Source organism: Sander vitreus, chromosome 2, assembly GCF_031162955.1.
Source record: "Sander vitreus isolate 19-12246 chromosome 2, sanVit1, whole genome shotgun sequence".
Taxonomy (NCBI): domain Eukaryota; kingdom Metazoa; phylum Chordata; class Actinopteri; order Perciformes; family Percidae; genus Sander; species Sander vitreus.
In genome coordinates, this window is record NC_135856.1 from 38937027 (window position 1) to 38954059 (window position 17033).

Sequence of the window (17033 nt, forward strand, 5' to 3'; positions counted from 1 at the left end):
GGCCCTTCTCCTCACACAGCTTGAGTCTGCACACTTGCAAATCTTCTCCTCACGGATTTCTCCTGCGCAGATGGCTGTAATCTGTAGTCAGCCGTACAGTAGGTAGATCTGGAGCAGATGGTTGTAGTCTGTAGTCAGTCATACAGTAGGTAGATCTGGAGCAGATGGTTGTAGTCTGTAGCCAGTCATACAGTAGGTAGATCTGGAGCAGATGGTTGTAGTCTGTAGTCAGTCATACAGTAGGTAGATCTGGAGCAGATGGTTGTAGTCTGTAGTCAGTCATACAGTAGGTAGATCTGGAGCAGATGGTTGTAGTCTGTAGCCAGTCATACAGTAGGTAGATCTGGAGCAGATGGTTGTAGTCTGTAGTCAGTCATACAGTAGGTAGATCTGGAGCAGATGGTTGTAGTCTGTAGTCAGCCATACAGTAGGTAGATCTGGAGTAGTAGAATGACTTCTAGCTTTCATGGGTTGGTGATAAGACACTGTGCTGCTATGATACAGCAGCTCAACAGTGGTCGAGCCCTTCAGCCCCACCTGGTAGAAAAGAAAGTAAAACAACATACTTTTTTTCTGTTCAGTCTGCTTTGTATTAATTAAAAAAAAATAACCACTATTAAAGGAGCAAATAAGAAAGCATATCATTTCTAGATCTGTTTTTATTATAGTGGTGAAATTGTACTTAATATTACAACTTTTTAAACAGACTGATATGAATCCATCATTTTCAGACTAATGTTATATGAAGGAAAAGACTAAATTCTGATGAACAACACACAACAGTGTGCACTCCCGTTTCATGATGGGTGCAGGTGAAAGAGCGTCGACCATTCTGTGTACATTGTTGACATATACTAATAATAAAGCGATGGACGGCGGGAGTAAATACACTCAGTATATATATCTATGTCGTTACAGAGGAGCCGTCCGCAACAGACGTTCTAACGTAAAACGAACGCACCCTCAATGGGGCAGGGATCATTTCATTTCATTCACCAATAGAATGCCAGCTGTAGTGTTGACACACTACAGCTGGCATTCTATTGGTTGGGGGATTTTGAGAGGATTGTAAAACAAAAGAAACTGAGCGTGCAGGAGAAATCCGTGAGGAGAAGATTTGCAAGTGTGCAGACTCAAGCTGTGTGAGGAGAAGGGCTGAAGCTGAGAGCAGGAAATATGTCCAAGCAACAACATATCTGAGTCCAAGCAGAAAGTTTGAGCACAAGTAGAGAAAATCCAAGCATGAGCAGTGACTATTTGAGTGTGAGAGCAAGGCTTTGAGGGAAATTATTACAAAATCTGAACGTAATGTCAGTGAGAAATGCTCTCAAATTGAAAGAATGTGCTCTTGAATAAAGATAGGAATATAGCTCCATACATAGCTATGTCTAGGAAATACGATAACCACTGTTTTATACAAAGCGAGTGGGGGGGAGCCAGTGTTGAGTTATCATTTTCTTGGTTGCATGATCAAGCCATTTATTTAAATTTCTTCTCAAGACACTTTACAGATAGTGTAGGTCTAGACCACACATTTGGGGCAACAGTGGGGAGGAAAATCTTCCTTTTGGGCAGAAATGCAGCCATCTGCCGCTGCCGGTTGGGACATAGATACAGATATAGAGAATTATGATTCATAATAATTAGAACAGTTGGTATGATGAACGGTGGCAATTATAGTAATATAATAAAGATAATGGAATTATGACTAGAAATAATAGTTGTAGCAGTTCAGGGTTGCGGGGCATAGTAGGGCATAGCAGTGCGTTTACAGTCTATAATATACAGTCTAAGGTCGCAACGCAACAGTTTAGTGGGGCAACGAATCCACTTTTTGTGTAACCATTGCTGACTTGTATTCAACCACAAAGTGTATTTTCTATACAATTCAGAGGCATCGTGGCTCCGTCCAGAGCTTGGGACCGCCCAAGATGATTGTGATTGGTTTAAAGAAATGCCAATAAACCATAGCACATTTTTCTCCCATCCCAGAATGCTGTGTGGACTAGCCAGACCTTCCTTTGCAGCGCTGTGGAGGAAGGTCTGGTAAAGCGAGACTATCATCATTATAATAATAATAACAATTAAGCCGATTGTAAAGTTGCAAAATAATAAAAAAAAAAATATGATGCATTTACTGATATACAGACCCCCAGACAGAAACCAGCATCCTCCACTGATGTATTATTTTACAAAGTATATTTGTCACTTCTGTCATTGTGGTATGCCAACACACAGCATGCCAATCTCTCATTCTCACACCAAACTCAACATAAGAATGAGGCAGAAGCATCTCCTTCGCTGTAAAAAGACTGGGTCAGCCTGACGGGGGCAGAACACTCACTGATGGATTGGGAAGAATTGGCAGGGAGTTGCACCACTCCTATGGGGGAAATAAGGCAGCGCCTAGAGGCATACGAGAGAGAGAGAGGGAGGGAGGAAGGGAGTGCTGGGATACAGTGCTGCTGTGCTCTACGCATCAAGGACTTAGAGTGCAGATGACATGGTGATATAAAAGCAGGAAGTGTGTGTGTGTGTGTGTGTGTGTGTGTGTGTGTGAGAGAGAGAGAATGAGAGTTTGTATGAGTGAGTGGGTGCCTATGCCTAAGTACAGCAGGGTTGTTCATTAGTGATCTGGCGTGTTGTGCCCTTGTCTATCAACTTGACTGCCCACAAATTGCCCATCAGGGAATACTTAGGGGACTGGTTCTGAATTTCAACAAATTTCCAAACATATCAGTGTGAAAAGGGGATATCTGGGATTTATGGACTTCTAACTGCAGCTGCCGAGCAACCAGAGAAACTTTCTAGTGTCAAAATATCTGTTGGATGGAACCAGCACAGTATTAGTATACAGAGATTCCTTGTTGCAAAGCAGACATGCACACTTCAAAGTGTCTGAGTGTCTCGCCTATCTAAAGCAGACATAATCTACATTTTTTATAACTATGAAATGACAATTTAACAATTAATTGACAATGTGAAAGTAGTAAGGGTGAGTTCACACCAGCAAAAGGTAATCCGGCGATTCTCCGCAGGGTTGTGTGGCGGTGGGAGTGTCACTGAAACGGCTCATTTGTGTGACGTTGTGTTGTGTTCTTTAACCCCCCCCCCCAACATAGCACAAGTAGACTTTCTATTTCACAATTAATGTTTCCGTCGGTGGTTACCAGTTTGCAAGGATTTCACATGACCACAAGCAACATTAGAATTATACAGTAGAACTGTATAATGTAACAGTACTATGGGACTGACTGTCAAACTGCAGCAGTATCAGAGGTTAATAGCTGTAGTCCAGGTGAAAAAAGCAGAGGGGGGGATGTTTTTTGATCATGTACAACAAAACAATACATGCAAGAATTAAGAGTTCTGCATTTCCTCAATGTTATATAACATTTTAGAGGACTAACAGGCTAGAGGAGGCACCCTGTCTCATAAGATTCCATCATAGAATGTTGACATAGAAGAGGGGGGGCGCCGTGAGCGCAGAGCGAGCAGGTACGAGCGTACATGGGCTTCAGTTTGGTTTGAAATGTGCTGGGGACAGAGACGCATTCTTTTTTTTTCTCTCTCTTTCGCGCAGGTTATGTTTTGAAAGACGCTGTCCTGTAGCTTATTAATGAATAAAAACGTGGTTTAATGTACGTAAACAATGATCAATTAAATTAATTACTTAAAAATCATACAATGTGATTTTCTGGATTTTTGTTTTAGATTCTGTCTCTCAAAGTTGAAGAGTACCTATGATAGAAATTACAGACCTCTACATGCTTTGTAAGTAGTAAAATGGCAGTGTATCAAATACTTGTTCTCGCCACTGTACATTAAACCATGTTAAGCTTTTTCACGTTAAGCAGAATGTCCCGACAGGCAGAGTTGTGAACAGAGAAGCGTGCAGCCAGCGCAGCAGCAGAGCGGCTGTGTCTGTGCCTGCCCTGTGGGGATAGAGATTGTTGTGGATTGTTTGGCATCTGTCGCTCAAGAATTGTATGTGTTATGGACTTTTATTTATATATATATATATATATATATATATATATATATATATATATATATATATGCAAGCGTACGAGTAGTGAGTTGTCGTCTATGGAAAAAGATGGATAAAGCAAAAAAGCTGTCGGGGACTAAATATAGAAAAGGAGATGACATGTCAATGGATGGACAGCAGTTAAATAAGTAGATGGTGAAAGGCAACAGGTAGGATTTAAAGTGTGACATACAGGCTATAGTTCCATCTGTTGGGTGAGATGGAAGCTGTAATTACGGGGTCACATCTCTCTCTCTCTTTAAAGGTCTGTGCTAAGTGGCTCTCCGTACTTTTTAAAATCCAAAATGTGAATGTAATTTCAACAGCAGCACAACCTTACAGCATAATAGTTTTAGTTTAGTTTAGGCTGCTATATTTAACAGTGAGTTCATTTCATTCAGGTGTGAGGATGGTGGATCAGGAAAGACAGGGGACCAGTGATGACATCACGTAGAGATGAGACCAGTGATGACATCAGGTAGAGATGAGACCAGTGATGACATCAGGTAGAGATGAGACCAGTGATGACATCATGTAGAGATGAGACCAGTGATGACATCATGTAGAGATGAGACCAGTGATGACATCATGTAGAGATGAGACCAGTGATGACATCAGGTAGAGATGAGACCAGCGATGACATCAGGTAGAGATGAGACCAGCGATGATGTCATGTAGCGATGAGACCAGTGATGACGTCAGGTAGAGATGAGACCAGTGATGACATCAGGTAGAGATGAGACCAGCGATGACATCAGGTAGAGATGAGACCAGCGATGACGTCAGGTAGAGATGAGACCAGTGATGACATCAGGTAGAGATGAGACCAGCGATGACGTCAGGTAGAGATGAGACCAGCGATGACATCAGGTAGAGATGAGACCAGCGATGACGTAAGGTAGAGATGAGACCAGCGATGACATCAGGTAGAGATGAGACCAGCGATGACGTAAGGTAGAGATGAGACCAGTGATGACATCAGGTAGAGATTAGACCAGTGATGACGTCAGGTAGAGATGAGACCAGTGATGATGACATGTAGAGATGAGACCAGTGATGACATCAGGTAGAGATGAGACCAGTGATGACATCACGTAGAGATGAGACCAGTGATGACATCACGTAGAGATGAGACCAGTGATGACATCATGTAGAGATGAGACCAGCGATGACATCAGGTAGAGATGAGACCAGTGATGACATCATGTAGAGATGAGACCAGTGATGACATCAGGTAGAGATGAGACCAGTGATGACATCAAGTAGAGATGAGACCAGTGATGACATCATGTAGAGATGAGACCAGCGATGACATCAGGTAGAGATGAGACCAGTGATGACATCACGTAGGAGTTCTATTAGACCACACAGAACTAAATGTCCAGTTCAAGCTCCGAGTCCTGCTCACTTTCATTTCATTTTTCACTTTAACGTTAGTGTTGCTTACAGATGAAGTCTGGTTACTTCTAATGCCAAATCGAAATAATTTAACATTTTGTTATATGTTATTAGGCTAATCTTGCCATATCAAATGAAAAATGCATTTCTGTATCAAAACCCGGCACATGTGGGAAATATAACAACTCCAGTTAGATTGCAAGTAGCAGGAAACAAAAATCTAGGAGGAACAGTCTTTTTCAGTCAACACCTGTTGGTCAGAATACTGGTACAGCAAATAGTGACTACAGTGGAGACTAACGTTACTGGATTAAAACACATTTCAGTCAGTATTTTGTATTGACTTATATCAGAGAAATGTCTTAATATTTATCTGTACTATAACGCCGTTGTTTTGTTTAACTCATATCTCCTTGTGTGACTAACGTTAGTTTGACTCATCCTTCACAAGCAATCTAGCTCACACACTGCAGCCGACATGTCATCTGAACAGGCCTCGCAGCACTGTAACTAGCTAAGTTAGCTAAGTCTCGCAATGGGAGACTGAACAGCAGTAGGCCTGTCACACTATAGCCACATGTAAGTAGTGTAGTGAGTAGTGTAGAGTGCGCAGAGTGAAGAGGTTGAGAGCGAGGGAGACATGACCGGAGCGCAGCAGCGTCTAACTGCGAGCAGAGAAAGACATGCAAATACATTTAGTGTGCACGGAATAGTTTTTTGTTTACTCAAACTCAATTATTTTTTGCGAGTGTTAATTTTTGTTCAAAATGCAATGTAATGTCCTTGCAAAATATGGTTCTCTGTGCTCAAAACATACAATTACTCGCTCAGGAATGAGGCACATATATACAACGCCATATGTGACCAACAGGTGGTGTTAGTCTGTAGGCTGTAGCAAAAAGTCACTAAATCACTGTATCAGAACGGCTTCCCTCTCCCCTAAGAAGGCAAGTGCCACTTCCTTTATAGAGCTCTCAATCAGCCCTGGACTGTACTACTATCTTCCAGCGGTGAGTCTACCAAACAACTTTTTTAACCAAATCTGGACAAAGCTAGACACAGTTTGCACTCATTTAACACAAAAAAGAAAACTCTATAAGGGACGTAATTCATATCAATTACCCCTCAAATGCCTTAGCCAAACACATGGAAATTAACTACACACAGTCAGTGATGACATCATCATTACCATTTCTGCATTGTGGACCAAAAAAAGGAACAACGAAAAGGTGAGTATGAAGAACAAACAATGACCTGTTCAAACCTGCAACTTAATAAATCTAACAGAAACTAAACAGTGGTTGTGTGTGAAATGAATACTAAATAAAAAAACAGAGCAATGTGTAAAATAAATATGGACAAATGTACATAAGCCTAAGGGACAAGTGGTGAGTCCATCACCCACTTTATCACAATCTGCTGAATAAAAATACAATTATATTTATAATGAGTAGCCAATGCTTGGGTTTTAATGCAGCCGAGGGGGGGGTAAGTTATTTGCATCATTGTGTCAGACAGGAGATTAAGTCTAGTTGTGAATACTGTACACCTGTGTTGTGGGTGATTGGGTTAGATGAGACTGTTAAGGGTGTTCAGTAAGGGTTGGATAGGTTTATTGACTGCCAATTATTATGTATCTGTTGCAAATGTGCAGATATTGTTCTTGTTGTGATTACAGGCTGATTGCTACTTGTTCTTTACTTGAGTCTTTTCTTTTCATGTCACTTTCTACTTCTACTCCGCTACATTTCAGAGAGAAATATTGTACTTTTTACTCCACTACATTCATCTGTTACAGCTTTAGTTACTAGTTACTTTACAAATTAAGATATTTGCACACAAAACACATGGAGTTTATAAAATCTGATGTTTTATTACAAATTCAACTACCCAACAATATAAAGTAGCTGAAATGATTAGCCAATTAAACACTTAGTTGACAGAAGTGTTTGGATCATTTCCAGTTTCTAAAATGTGAGGGTTTTTCTGCATCAAGTACTTTTACTTTTAATACTTCCCTGATGATACTTACATACTTTTACTTACGTAACGTTTTCAATGCAGGACTTTTACTTGTAACAGAGTATTTTTACACTGTAGTATTAGAACTTTTACTTAAGTAAAGAAGAGAGATCTGAATACTTCTTTCATGACTGGGTACCAGGGCGCCCCTGTGAAGCTGTAATTTTAAGGTAGAATAGCTACATAATGTTGCTTTATCCCCCTGTGAAATGGCAATTTTCGTTTCTTTTTTCCAGCCCTTATGCTAAGCTAAGCTAACCTAACCTGTTGCGGGATCTAGCTTTATATTTAGAGCGCAGACATGAGAGTGGTATCAATCTTCTCACCTAACTTTTGGCAAGAAAGTGAAACATATTTCCTAAAAAGGACTATGATCAGGCAGGCCGTCATTTAAGAAAAACTCTAAGCAACTCAGATCAACACTGAGACGGGGACTGTGGACTGAATTATTTCAGAGAGAGACATGTAATGAGATTTTAATGAAAGTGAATGAAAGTTCTCATCTCTTGTGATGATGCCATTCATCAATTACTGTAGCTTACTAATGGGGTGGAAATTACTAATCCCTTTTTAACAATAAATCAGATGGAATTTTTCAAATCCATCCAAGTAAGTATGCATTTTGAAACTTGGAAAAAGCACTGCACCAAAAAGGAGCTGTTAATTTTATGTCTCAGATATGCCACACACATTATTGCACAGCTATATGAAGCTATCTTTATGGGCAGAGTGGCCTGCTGCTTTAAGAGCACCCTTTACATCATGTGTCAAACTGAAGGCCCGCCGGCTGAAACCAATACACATCCACGAATCCAAAAGTTCACAATACATTTTGACCTGTCTAGTTGGGCACCAAACCAAACAGACAGGAAACTGTTTTTCAAACTGCAACTATACAACACTCAAAGCAGAATTTGGTAGATTTGCCAACTTTGAGAGTCAGAAATTCCCCCAGAAGCAGAGAGATTTCATATTCAGACTGTGAAACAGGTTGCTGAGAGTCGACTGTGTGGTAGCCTGCTTTTAAAAATGGAATCATTGTTTTGCTTGATTTGCAAAACTCTATAATGGCTGAGGAACTTTTTTCCTGACTTTTGTAGGGCTTTATGTCGACCAAACTGTAAGTGAGAAGACTATATGTTAGGCCCTCTACCCCGGTGTAGTGTTGCTGCCCTGTCTCTCTCCTCCCCCCTTCCCCCGTGTGTTTTTTTATTACAGGAGTGGAGTCAGGTATGCAGGAGTCAAGGCCAGCTGCTACTCATCAGCCTCATCCTGCTCTGCTATATATACCCGGTTCATTCCTACACTCGCCGCCAGACTACTGTAAACTACTCTACCAGTCAGTTACGCGTCAGCTTTAAAAAAAAAAAATAAATCTTGTGACCTGATCTGTCTTTCTAATCCTGTTTTCCCTATACCCTAGTTGCTTGTCCTGCATACATGGCCCTGGATTCAACTGGATTTCTGGAACTCCCCCTGGACCCTATTGAAAACCTTTCCCCCGGAATCTCAGAATCTGCCAGATTTCTCAAGACCCCTCTGTCTGTTCCCTCGGATCCCTCACTGAACTTTGCCCCTAGCACATTTGAGTATTCAGTTTAATAAAACTTGTTTTGTTCACTTCCTGCACTCTGTCTCTGAAATTCTGCATTTGAGTCTGTTGTAGGAAGACTGCACGTCAGCTGGGGTTCCGGTCCGCTGGACAGCACAGGCTCTAGACTGCTGAACAGCGAGGACTCTGGTCTGAAGAGAGGTTGAAGTAGGGCATGGCGTCGGGAGCCATGTTGACCCTTTCCCCTTCTACGGCCTCCACGGGTCCCAGGGAATATGGCCAGGCGGGTCCCCACTAAAGGCGTTCAGGACCAGGAAGCAGTGGAAGCAGTAGGGCATACAGACAAGAGTTCTGGGGAAGCAGGCAAAGGGGCAGGCTGGGTCATGAACAGAGAACCTGTAGCCAAGATGCTAGCAGGCCAAGAAACAGGCAGGCTGGTGGGAAACCTTTCTGCCGGAATCTCAGAATCTGCCAGATTTCTCAAGACCCCTCTGTCTGTTCCCTTGGATCCCTCACTGAACTTTGCCCCTAGCACATTTGAGTATTCGGTTTAATAAATCTTGTTTTGTTCACTTCCTGAGGCTGAGGCAAAACCCCTCTGGAGGCTAAGCAGGACGGCGAAGACTCTGACGATGACAGTGAAAGCAGAGCCCCTCTGGCGGCCGAGCAGGGCGGCGAAGACAGAGTCTCTGGGACGTTGGACAACGGCAAAGTCTCTGGGGCGTTGGACAACGGCAAAGTCTCTGGGGCGTTGGACAACGGCAAAGTCTCTGGGGGAATGGTCAGCTGAGGCTCCGGGAGAATGGTCAGCTGAGGCTCCGGGAGAATGGTCAGCTGAGGCTCCGGAAGGCTGCACGTCAGCTGAAGCTCCGGAAAGCTGCACGTCAGCTGAAGCTCTGGAACGCTGCACGTCAGCTGGGGCTCTGGTCTGCTGCAAGTCAGCTGGGGCTCTGGAAGACTGCACATCAGCTGGGCCTCCGATCTGCTGCACAGCACGGGCTCCGGTCCGCTGCACAGCACGGGATCCAGGTCGAAGCAGGCAAAGGGGCAAGCTGGGTCATGAACAGAGGACCTGTAGCCAAGATGCTAGCAGGCCGAGAAACAGACAGGCTGGTGGGTGCTAGCTGGCCAGGAATCCGATGAGGAGCGGGTAGTTGACTGAAAGAAGCACTTGTAGAGCTATCAGGCTTGGATGAACACAATCCATTAGCAGGTGGAGGAGCTGGAGTGAAAATGAAGCTGATAGCCTAATTAGGAACAGAGTCCTTTAACCAAGGTTTTTCTGACACCTTCTCACGAGCTACAGACAAAATTGCCTCCTTCTGGCAATCACTGCTGGTCTTCCTCCACCTGGCTTTAAGCTCCACCAGGTCACAACCTAGCTCAACTAGTTCATCGGAAATAGTATCTGCTGGGTCCATGATTGTTCAGATCATTCTGATGTAGGAATCAGAGAATGTGAGACCCAAATGCAAAGACGGCAGGCAAAAGTGAGCTTGAGGATTTAATACCATAAAATCCATACAAACAAAAGGAATCCTGGATACAGCAGGCAAAGTAGTCCAAAACATAGTGGAAGTCAAAAACAGGAATCACAGGAAACCAGAACACCGAGACAAAAAGGGTAGACTACACATCAATCCAAAACAGAAAAAATGATCTGACACTAGACAAAGACAACACAGAGATTAAATACAAGAGGTAACGAGGTGAAAACAAGGAACAGGTGACATGAGGACATCAGGGTGGGGCAAACAATCACAAAGGCGGGAAAACACAAGGCAGGAAGTAATACAAGACATGACAAGGGAGAAAACTTCAAAATAATAATAGTAAAGACTACAAAATAAAACAGGAAAATGAAACATACACAACAATGACAGAGTCCAAGTCAGCTAACCTTAACACTATATGAGACACGCAATAAAACAGTCAAAGATATTTGTCTTTTTCAATTTAAATAAAGGCATATCAAACTATAACTGTCTGGCCCTTTTATGGGGATTTTAATTTTCCAGTGTGGCCCTTAGTGAAACTGAGTTTGACACCGCTGCTTTAGCAAGAACCAGGGGTGTTGATCTGTTGCTGACCCTGCCCTCTGTCCTCCCTGCAGCCTGGCAGCTGGAACTCCAGTAGGCTACAGAGACTAATTAAGAAAAACAGTGTCACATTATATTATACTATTACATTAAAAAGAAATTTGATATGAAGCACTTCAGCTGTGAATGTTCTATTAATTCTAATAACAGGTTTGTGGGTGTTAATGATTTTTTTTTTCGAACAAAAAATAAAGTAAAATACACTGAACAAAATTATAAACGCAACACTTCTGTTTTTGCCCCCATTTTTCATGAGCTTAACTCAAAGATTTAAGACTTTTCTATGTACAAAAAAGGCTTATTTCTCTCAAATATTGTTCACAAATCTGTCTGCATCTGTGTTAGTGAGCACTTCTCCTTATAGATAGGAGATAATCCATCCACCTCACAGGTGTGGCATATCAAGATGCTGATTAGACAGCAGGATTATTGCACAGGTGTGCCTTAGGCTGGACACAATAAAAGGCCACTCTAAAATGTGCAGTTTTACTGTATTGGGGGGTGGTCCAAAAACCAGTGCAAAGTTGCTGGATGTACACACTTTGCCTGAAATGACAACTGACAGCAGCAGAGAGAAGAACAGAATTAAAGCAGGGATGCCATGCTGTGATTGGCTCTGAAATTCATGGCCAATTCTGGTTTGTTTAACTGAAAAGTGAACGCCTTGAAACAGAGCTTCATTCGTAGAATTTCAATCTACCCAGGTTGCTAAAATCAAACAAACCAGAAAATTGACAAAGGAAATGACTTTGGTGTCTGTATTGGGAGTTACCAGGGACCTCATGTATAAATGTTGCTTACGCACGAAAGGTTTGCGTACGCTGGTTTTCACACTGGTGATGTTTAAAATGAACTTGACTAGAGAATGTGCAGGCCGTCATGGGAAGTCTTGTCTGGCTCTATAACGTGATGAAACTCACCAAACCTTACAAAATAAAGTTTCCACTTCAGTTACTGTCATACGTCTATGACATTGACTATTTCAAAAAAAGAATTACATCTGCTGATACTCCATAAAAGTTTGATAATTTATGTGAATAATTCACATCAAAATGCCTAAACCCAAACGGGAAATGCTATTAACTGTTTAATTCACCAACACTTAATAACTTCTGTTAAACATTAGGGTGTCAAACGGACGAAAATATCCCTCAGAAAATACATGTCACCAACTGTATATGGTTATATTGTACGCAGCCTGGATTGTTTACCGCAGATTAAATATGTTACTCGCTGTGCTGTGCAACTACAAGATTGGTGTGGAAAAATGCAGTTGTCTCTGTGAGACTCTCATCCATGACACAAAGGAAGCATGATACACGGATCCACCTCCCAAGGATGAAATGCAGTAACAGGTGGGCAAAATCACTCACGTGTGATGCTCAATTGATCTTGTGGATTATGAGTAAGTAAGTGAACAAGGTGCGGGAAATTAGGTGTAGCCTATAAAGGACGCGTAAAAGATGATGCTATACTTGATGCGCAATGGCGGCTTTGGCATTGCTCTAAGACATCACAAATAGCAGAATCTGGAGAGAGCGTGTATTCAGAGACCAAACTGATTTGCTGGGCCAATATGATGACTGGCTTATGAGTCGATTCAGGTTGCCAAGGTCTACCCTGTTGGAACTCTGTGCTGAGCATGGGCCGGCTTTAGAATGTGAGACAGCAAGGAACCACGCGTTACCTGTCCCCTTGCAGTTCCTCGCAACGGGGGCTTTCCAGAGAGAGCTGGCTGACCGGTCAGGCATTTCCCAACCATCCCTGAGCCGCGCCATGCCAGCTGTATGGAACGGTCTCATCCGTATGTCACCCAGGTACATAAAATGTCCCTTCACTGTTGGTGAGCTGGTCCCCATTTCAGGAAGGAGGTTTAACAAACTCTGAGTCTAACCCTGATCTCTGAGTTGATTTACCCTGAGATGGAAACTCTGAGTTTTCGGTTCCAGAACAGCTGATTTGAGTAGGTTCACGCACGTGCACCACCACAATAAAAAGGCAGCATGAATGGCGCCATGATACTACAATCCTGGCTGTCGGCTCTCTGCAGCGAGTGGGGCTACTGCTCTGTACCCCCCGCAACTGACGCTTGCACACACACAAACACACACACACAAACAACACACACACGGTGGATGCAGGAGAAAAAGGAGATGAGACGACACGATGACCTAAATTGAGGACAGCTGCGCTCGTTATTGTAAGTTAATGATAAGTTAAAGTCAGTACTTTATCAAACTGTATGAATGTGTCCCAGGCCAGGATAGGAAAATAACTAACAATGTAAAGATCAACAAGTCACTGACACATATGTTCAAATTTCATTCATTCAATAAATTACTATTTTTTGTCTTAAACCCACCAGCCATTTTCATATTCTACCAACATGTACAGCATCCTGAGCTTTTTTGGTTACTAAGAAAACTCAGCCCAGAGTAGTTTTATTCTCCCCAAAACAAGTTTCCTTTTTATTTTGAAAGAACTATACAAAAAAAAAATCGCAACTTTTTTGCAACTTTCACTGTCTCCCGCAACTTCATTGCAACAAACTTTTATCGCAATTATTTACAAAAGCTCCCGAGAAATCAGGCATTTTGGGCCGCAACAATCTCAAAAAAAGCTGTGAAATCTTGGAGGGACTGAAATAGGAAGTTATCTGAAAATTGAAAAGTCGGGGCTTCAATATCATCTCCCGACATATAACACCCTGCGAAGTAAAGCAGAAGTAAAGCAGCTTCTTCATCAACAGGATCGTCGACAAAAGGAAATGCCATGTTTTGAGAAAAAAACATTTTATAGTCTGCCTAACACGGTTAATAAACCAACCCTGTTTTTTTATTCATGCAGATAACAAACTGGTCTAAAATGAGCCTGATACAGACTGAATGAATGAATGAGGAAATGAAAGAGAGCTGTGTCAGAGGGAGGAGACTGAGAGAAGAAAACCTGCTCCCGACCAGGTTAGGTTCACAGGCTCAGTTACCATAGTAACTGACTCTGAGGTTAAGTTACCTTAGTAACTGACTCTGAGGTTAAGTTACCATAGTAACTGACTCTGAGGTTAAGTTACCTCTCTTTTTGAAACAGAAAACCCAGAGTTTCCCTCATCTCAGGGTTAACAAACAAGAGTGTTCACTAAACCTGCTTTCTGAAACGGGGCCCAGGCCAACACTAAACTGCAATGAGCCGATTTCTAAATGTAACCGGAGCCATCGACTGCACTCACGTTGCTATAAGGGAACCATCTGATAATGAATTTCCGTATGTGAACAGAAAACACTTCCACTCTATTAATGTGCAAGTGACCTCTGATGCGCAAATGTGTTTGACAAATGTTGTGGCACGATGGCCTGCCTCTACTCATGATTCATTTATCCTGCGAAATTGCAGTGTGGGGAACAGACTTCAAGTGGGGGCTGTACAGGATGGCTGGCTTATTGATAATAAATGTCATTTATAATCATTAGGCTACTGTAAAATAAGGCAATGATCTTGTATTGTCATCTGAGTATGTGGTTAATGTATACCCGTAGGTGACCATAATTACCCGTTGCAAACTTGGCTCCTCACCCCGCTCACAATCCCCCAGACTAAGCAAGAGCAACGGGACAATGATGTACATACTCAGGCTCGGTCAGTGATGGAGCGGACCACAGGGCAGCTGAAAGGCCATTGGCGCTGCCTGAATAGAACTGGTGGCATGCTACTTTACAGTCCACAGGTTTGTCGCATTGTGCTGCCATGCTGTGTGCTGCATAATGTGGCAAACAAACGTTGTGTGCCTCCGCCACAGGCCGAAGCAGAGATGGACGAACCCGACCCGGGGGCCCCTGAACATTAGGTCCAATGCAGCAGCCTTACAGCTTTGTTCAGAGGTCATACACAGAATGTGAAAAAGTCAAGACAAGATGCACATGCTTTTTAACCAGTTCTTTTATTGTGTCACATAAGTTAGTCAGACCATCATTAACTCGTCTTACTTCTTCCACTATTTCCCTCATGGTGTTCACAATTTTGTTCTGTGACTGCGCAGCCGATCCAGTGCGCGCTCTATCCCCTGCCGTGGAGGTGCTGGCCACAAATGGGTTCCCCCTCTCCTCCTCATGGCTCTCTCTCTTAATTTCAAGTTTCAAATTAGGACCATTTCTTCTTTATTTCTGCCACTGTCTCTGAACCCACAGCATTTATGGCCCTTGTGACAGTTTGCCACTCCGCTGACTTTTGTTTGTTGCTGATACCTGATGACAGGCCACCAAACAGAACACATTTCCACCACTGTTATTAGAACCCCGATCTCACAGTCTGTGAAATTTCTTTTTTGCGTGTTTAGCCATTGTAATTCAGAGAAAGAAATTACCTCAGGGGCGCATTTACATGCCATCTGCATATTAATTTATGGGAGGAGGCAAGGCGTGGCCAGTGGCTCGTTCATGAAAATCATTGTGATTTCTAAAGGAAAGGTGTGCAGGACCTGGCGCACGCCCGGTTTTATACATCTGAGGATTTCTGTGCGTAGGTAAGTTTTGGGCGCACGCCATCTTCTGGTATGAAAGCTGTGCTATCTTACATGAGGCCCCTGGTCTCCAGGAAGTGTGAATTGAAGCAAAAAAAAAAGCCAAAAAAATCTTTTATTGCATTGCATGATTTTTAAGTAATTAACTTGCATTTTATTGCATGACAAGTATTTGATACATCAGAAAAGCAGAACTTAATATTTGGTACAGAAACCTTTGTTTGCAATTACAGAGATCATATGTTTCCTGTAGTTCTTGACCAGGTTTGCACACACTGCAGCAGGGATTTTGGCCCACTCCTCCATACAGACCTTCTCCAGATCCTTCAGGTTTTGGGGCTGTCGCTGGGCAATATGGACTTTCAGCTCCCTCCAAAGATTTTCTATTGGGTTCAGGTCTGGAGACTGGCTAGGCCTCTCCAGGACCTTGAGATGCTTCTTACGGAGCCACTCCTTAGTTGCCCTGGCTGTGTGTTTCGGGTCGTTGTCATGCTGGAAGACCCAGCCACGACCCATCTTCAATGGTCTTACTGAGGGAAGAAGGTTGTTGGCCAAGATCTTGCAATCCTCCCCTCAATACGGTGCAATCATCATGTCCCCTTTGCAGAAAAGCATCCCCAAAGAATGATGTTTCCACCTTTATGCTTCACGGTTGGGATGGTGTTCTTGGGGTTGTACTCATCCTTCTTCTTCCTCCAAACACGGCGAGTGGAGTTTAGACCAAAAAGCTCTATTTTTGTCTCATCAGACGACCTTCTCCCATTCCTCCTCTGGATCATCCAGATGGTCATTGGCAAACTTCAGACGGGCCTGGACATGCGCTGGCTTGAGCAGGGGAGACCTTGCGTGCGCTGCAGAATTTTAATCCATGACGGCGTAGTGTGTTACAAATGGTTTTCTTTGAGACTGTGGTCCGAGCTCTCTTCAGGTCATTGACCAGGTCCTGCCGTGTAGTTCTGGGCTGATCCCTACCTTCCTCATGATCATTGACGCCCCACGAGGTGAGATCTTGCATGGAGCCCCAGACCGAGGGAGATTGACCGTCATCTTGAACTTCTTCCATTTTCTAATAATTGCGCCAACAGTTGTTGCCTTCTCACCAAGCTGCTTGCCTATTGTCCTGCAGCCCATCCCAGCCTTGTGCAGGTCTACAATTTTATCCCTGATGTCCTTACACAGCTCTCTGGTCTTGGCTATTGTGGAAAGGTTGGAGTCTGTTTGATTGAGTGTGTGGACAGGTGTCTTTTATACAGGTAACAAGTTCAAATAGGTGCAGTTAATACAGGTAATGAGTGGAGAACAGGAGGGCTTCTTAAAGAAAAACTAACCGGAATTCTTACTGGTTGGTAGGTGATCAAATACTTATGTCATGCAATAAAATAGGAAATAATTATTTAAAAATGATACAATGTGATTTTC